Genomic DNA, 6,423 nt, shown 5'->3' on the forward strand with positions numbered 1-6,423 from the left:
CTCCTGGACTGACCCGTCTGCACCCCCAGCGTCGCCCCGGGGGGCCCCGGCCTGACCCCGTCTGCACCCCCAGCGTCACCCCGGGGGCGCCCGGCCTGATCCATCTGCACCCCCAGCGTCACCCCGGGGGCTCCTGGACTGACCCGTCTGCACCCCCAGCGTTGCCCCGGGGGCGCCCTGCCTGACCCCATCTGCACCCCCAGCGTCGCCCTGGGGCCCCTGGCCTGACCCCGTCTGCACCCCCAGCGTCGCCCCGGGGCCCCCGGCCTGACCCCGTCTGCACCCCCAGCGTCGCCCTGGGGCCCCCCTCCTGACCCTGTCTGCACCCCCAGCGTCGCCCCGGGGGCTCCTGGACTGACCCCATCTGCACCCCCAGCGTCGCCCTGGGTGCCCCCATCCTGACCGCATCTGCACCGCTGGACTGAGCCCATCAGTCCCCCAGTGTGGCCCCGGGGGCCCCTGGACTGACACCCTCTGCACCCCCAGTGTCGCCCCAGAAGTCCCTGGCCTGAGTCCCTCTGCACCCCCGGACTGACCCCCTCAGCACCCTCAGTGTCGCCCCGGGGGGGCCCTGGCCTGAGTCTCTCTGCACCTCTGGCCTGACCCTGTCTGCACCCCCACTGTCGCCCCAGGGGTCCCTGAACTGAGCCCGTCTGCACCCCCAGACTGACCCTGGGGCAGGAGAGATGCCCGCCTCTCCTCTGGCAGTGGGGTACAAATTGGGCATCCCAGCTCCCCCCCCAGCTCACTACCCTTGTACAGAGGCCCCCCCCAAACCCCCAAAGAGGGGAGAACCCACCTACCCCTTGTCTCTTCTCCCTGAATTATACTCTACCACCGTCTGCAGCCCCACAAGTCTCTTGCATGAAGAGTTGTGGGGCAGCCCTAGATATCTCTATATATAGACTCGGGGGGGGGGCCCATTGGGTGTTGCCCAAGGGATGGTCTCGTGTCCCATCGACTGGCTGAAGTGTGCCTGTCTGTATATAATCTCGCCACTGCCCCCTGCTGGAGGCCATTGGAGCTGCTCAAGCACGTGTCATAGACCCTGTATGGCTAAGGGCCGATGGAGAGTCCCCCTCCCCGTCAGCCTTCAGGAGCGGGATGAGCCAAGTCCCACTGGTGTAATAGAGAGATGGGCCTGGCTGGACCGGAGGTCTCCCCTATCACAGCTGCCTACTGCAGTGGGGGGCTTCCCTCTGCCCCCATGGCAAGCTGGGCGGGGGGGGGGCTGTGTTGTGGGGTGGGGAGCCCGTCCCACAAAGGCCATGCCCAGACTCTGCCTCAGCATCTTCTTAGTGAGCAATGAGAAAAGGCAGTTGGGCCAGAACCAGGTCACGGGAGAGCAGGCTGGGCCACCCCCCCCCCACTGCTGTTCCCCTCCCCCATACACACAACACCCCCCCCGCTCCACCACAGCCCCCCCTGCTGCTCCAACATAGACATTGCATTCCCCGTCGGATCCTCCTGCACACACCCCTGCAGAAACACCCCCGATTGCTGCCCCACGCCTGCTCACCCCACACCTGACTCCCACACACCCACCAGCCAACCGCCAACCCCAGCCACCCCAGTGGCTCTTCCCCGACTGAGAGAGACCTGGGCTGGTGGCAGGGCATGTGCGTATCACGCGTGTGCTTTGTAGGCACGTGTCTGAGTGAGCACACCTGGATGTTCAGGCGGGGATAAGTGTGCATGTGCATTGGTGCAGGCATTTGCACACGGGTGTGCAAGTGTTTGCACGTGCACGGGGTGTTCTCCAATTCATCCTCCTTGCTCCATCTTTCCCCTTCACCCCTCCATCACTCCAGCCACCCCCCCATTTCAGTCTCACCCAGTCTTCAGCTCCCCTCCCCCCATTCCCCACCCTCCCCCACCTCCTTTGCACACTCAGAGAGGTCACCCCACCTCAGCACCCCTTCCTCTGGTGCAGCAGTTCGGTTCTGTGCGCACACACACACACACGCTGCCCCCTGCTTGCAAGCCCCACTTGCCAACTGCTCACCGACCTCGGGCGGGAGCTGGACAGTGACCGGTTCGAACTGTCCAGGTCAACACACTGTGGCGGGTGCTGGGGCACTTTGGTGTGATTATCTCGCCCGGGGCCGCACATGCCAGGGGCCCCTCGAACCTGCGTCTCCACTCGTCCAGCTCCGTGTTTGATCCACCATTAAAATACTCTGGATTTGGACTCACACTAGGAGGGATTTTCTCTGTTGCCACAATGCACCCATGCACAGGGCTCACTCCCCTGCCACTGATCGGCAGCCACCTCTGGGGTGAGGCGCAGTGGCTGGTTAACCGCCACACTGCAATGCTGCTAGGCCGCGAAGGAGGATCCCGTCTCCAGCTGAAGCCCCGAAGGGAAGGACGCTCACCTGAGCTGGGATCTGGCTGGGATGCTGAGTCCCAGCCCTGCCTGGGGGAGCCACCTTGATCGCAGCACAGGGGTCCCGCTGGTCCCGCCGGGATCTTTGGGCAGTAACAGAAGCCAGCACCCCTGATGGGCGGGGTGGGGGGTGCCAGAGGCTGAGGCCAAGAGGGTTCTGGGCCTGGGTATGACCTCTCTCGTTAACCCCTTCCTTGCTGCAGGCATGCCCACCCTTCCCCCGCTGATGCGTTTAACGTGTATGACCAAGTCCCTGCTCCAGGATCCTGACTCCTTCCCTGGCTCGCAAATGCTCATGGCCCCTCCACCCCTACAAAGGTGGCTGCTGGTGCTTTCATGCCTTCCTGGCCAGCCACAGGCAGGGGACCCTCCTGGCTTCTCTGTCTCCCCGGGGTCTGAGGGTGCCCCATTCCCCCCTGCTGCCCACGGAGGAGTCCCTGCCAAGGAGCGACACATATGCTGAGAAGGGCACTGCTGTCGGGAAGCTCACCACACTGAGGTCCTGGGCACTGCTGTCAGGAAGCTCGCAACACAGGGGTGTTGAGTCCAGGACACTGCTGTGAGGAAGTTCACAGTGCTGGGGTCCCACCAGGGTACGCTGTCAGGGTGATCACAGCTATAAGAAATTTTTCCCAGCCCCCTCTCCAATTCCAGCCCCTTTGCTTGGCCAATTAGTGTTAATTAACCTCATTGGTCAGTGCAAGTGTCTGTGGGTGCGAGTGCGACTCTGCATGTGGGGTGGCAGGGCGGTAACACTCTCACCCAGGGCAGAAATACAGCCACTGCTGGGGTGGGGCGAGTCAGCTGAGCACCAGCTACGTTGCACAAGGGTGGGCGTGCACCTCGTGGGGGTGTTTTTCACAAGATCACCTTGATCCCACTCTGGCCAGATGAGGGGGCAGCCATGGAGAGGGGACCGGGGGCTTTGATGGTGGTGGAGAGAGCAGAGGCCTAGATGGGGCACTCAGGCACTCCCTAGATTCCCCTCCCCGCCCGCCGCGCTGTCTGATGCACCTCTCATCCTGCTCTGAGCATCCCGGGGCTTTTGCAGCTCTGAGCCCTGCCGGCCCCAAGAGAGACAAAGCAACCGCCCCCACCACCCAGGCCGGGGGTGCAGTGTCTCCCCCCGCCACCATCCAGCCCGGGGGTGCAGTTCCCTCCCACTGACATCCAGCCCAGGGGTGCAGTGTCTCCCTCTCCCTGGTGCTATCCAGCCCAGAGGTGTAATTCCCCCCCCCCATTGCCATCCAGCCTGAGGGTGCAGTTCCCCCCCCTCCACTGCCATCCAGCCTGGGGGTGCAGTGTCTCCCCCTGCCCCGAACCAGTGATGGGGAGGCAGTGTCCTGCTAGGCGATTTTGGGTCACACACTAGCAGTTAGGTCCCTTGTGGTACCCCATGCGCTGGTCAGTGCCTGGGTGTTGGGGGGGGGAAGTGTGGCCAACCCCAGCCTGCACTGAATGGGTAGCGTGTCTGCCCGCACGTTTGTCTGCATGCACACAGCATGACCTGGGCATCCGTGCTCCAGTTGTTAGACATGTGTCTGTACCCGAGCCCTGCCTCTACATACATGTAGCATGTGCAGTGCATCCACCAGCCAGCGGGCCCTGCCTAGTGGCCGTGACAGCTCCGGGCACACGTTTCTGTGGGTTGGTGCCCCAGCAGGATACGCCTGCTGCCTACTGTGTCTGCAGCACGCCCATAATGCATTGCCTGCGGCCGCTGGCTCCCCCCAGGCGGTGATGCTCTTGGTGCACACGCGTGTGCTGGCAGACAGGCTATTCACACACAGGCCCAGTACCACCACCACCCCATCTGCACCACGGCCTCGTCTGCGCCGGCTGGCCCTGTCACCGCGCTGATGGCTGCCGAACAGGCCCGCCTGTAATGAGCTCCCCGCCCGCCGCACCGTGACGCTGGTAATTGGCAGCTCAGGCTGGGAAGGCAGCGCTGAGACAGGGTCAGGGCCCTGGGCCCAGCCATTCGACAGGAGTTTGCTTATCTGCTGCAGCATGGGGGGAATTTCTCTTCCTCCCCCCCCCCCAGCCTGTCTTTTCATGTCTGTTCTCTCCCCCCATCAACCACCCGCTCCTGGAGGAGGGGGCACACGTGCCCACCAGCCCCTGGTACAGGGCTGGGACTGGTTGGCCAGGGCTGCGCTCTGCTCTGTGTTCGGGTCCTGCTCCAGATCTGGCATCCCTGGGTGCTACCCCACGAGCTCTCTGCAGCCCCGAACCCCTCCCACCCTGCACTCCATGGTTGCCACCCTCCCCTCCCACTCTGCTTCAGGGATGCCCTGAAACCCTCATCTCCCTCAGCCAGGGGCTGTGCGTCCCCACTCCCCCAGCCCAGGGTCTCCCTCTCTCCTGCCCTCCTGGGGTGCTGGGTCTGGCCCCCCCTTTGTCCTTTCCTTATACTGGCAGGGTGCCCCCCATGTAAACCTGGTCTGGGCGGCTGGGAGTCCCGGCCCCCCCCCAGGGGGCAGAACAGAGGAGATGGGGATTGTGCAGGGAAGTTTACAAAAGCTCTCCCGGGACAAGCCCCACAGTGAGCACAGGGCCCTGCCTGCTTGGCTAGTCCTGGGGTTGGGGAGGCAAGGGAGCCCAGCAGGGACCAGTGAGGGGGTAGGAGGGTGTTTAGGGCAGCCCCTAGGAACAGTGACCCTACATTCCCCATGACTAACGCTCTTGGCGCCCAGCCCAGCCAGGCACAGGCACCACAACACACAAACTGAGATGGAGCGCGGCTCTCCTGTGGACTCAGACAAATCATTGTGCATCTCTGCCTCAGTTCCCCTTTGGGTCCAGGGCTGGTATTTGCCCAGCTGCTGTGGCTGCTCTGGGAGCCCTGGTTCATTATTAGCCCGGGGTGGGGTGGGGTGGGATCCTTATGGTTTTACAGCTGGGGAAAGAGGCAGGGGGGTGGGGGGGAAGAGATGAGAATGGAAGCCAGGAGTTCTGGGCCCACCTCACAGTCTCTGCCCCATCCCCCCAGCCCAGACTGCTGGCTGCCAGGCCCCCGCTGAGCTTGACACCCCCCCAGGGAGCTCTGCCAGGACAGACGCCTGCTGGGACGCTGCCCCCGGGCTCTGGCAGTAACTTACCGGGTTAAATGCCCAGCTGGCTGGTCTGTGCTGCCGCCAGGTGGCCAGGGGCTACTATAGCAGGTGAGATCAGCCAAGGCCCAGGCCCTGCTAAGTGCAGCCAGCTCTGGGCAGAGGCCTGAGCCAGGCCCAGGCTAACGGGGAGCCTGCCCTTAGCAGGCATTTCCCCAGGAGCCAGAGAGGGGGGAAGCAGAGACCCTCTCACTTCCCTCCCTCCGTCCCTGCCCTCAGGTCAGGGAGGCTGTTGAACAGCAGCTGCTGCAGCCGCTTTGCTCCAAGGGCCAGGCTGTTAGGGAAGGGGAGCAGCTGCCCAGGCCCTGGAAATGTAACCACCTCTGGCCCAGGGGACAGACACCCTAGGACTTGAGTGATCCCACCTGGGCTCAGGTCCCACCCCCAGATATCCCAGGCTGCAGCAAGGAGAGTCCCTGCCCCCTTCAGCTGCCAGTCGTACCCCCCGCAGCTCCCAGGGCAGGGGAATGCCAGGGACTGCACCTGCTCCTGCTGCAGTGTATTCCACAGGTTAACAGTTCGGCAAGTGGGTCAGTCGTAGTCCTACCAGGGATCCTAGGGCGGGGGGGGCGGGGCCTATTGCAAAACAGGAGACCCTACAATAAATGGCCAAGTGTAAACAATACTTTATTAGAGTGACATAGTAACAGCCAGCTTGTCATTCAAAACAGTTTGCTGCTTCCCAGGCTTTGGGCTGGTAATAAATAGAGAGGGGTGGATGGGGGCTGGGCACAGGGGCCGCTGACAGGCCTGCAGATCACAGGGGCAGGCGGAGAGGCCCAGAGCCTGCAATCTGGGCTGGGGGCGGCTGGCAGCTGCGGAGCACAGGGGATGTGACAGGCTCAGCCCGAGTAGCAGCTGGGTCGATGCGCTCACTCACCAGTGCTCGCGGCACTGTCTCCAGCCAGGGGTCGGGGTGGG

Source organism: Gopherus flavomarginatus, chromosome 16 (genome assembly GCF_025201925.1).
Source record: "Gopherus flavomarginatus isolate rGopFla2 chromosome 16, rGopFla2.mat.asm, whole genome shotgun sequence".
Lineage (NCBI taxonomy): Eukaryota > Metazoa > Chordata > Testudines > Testudinidae > Gopherus > Gopherus flavomarginatus.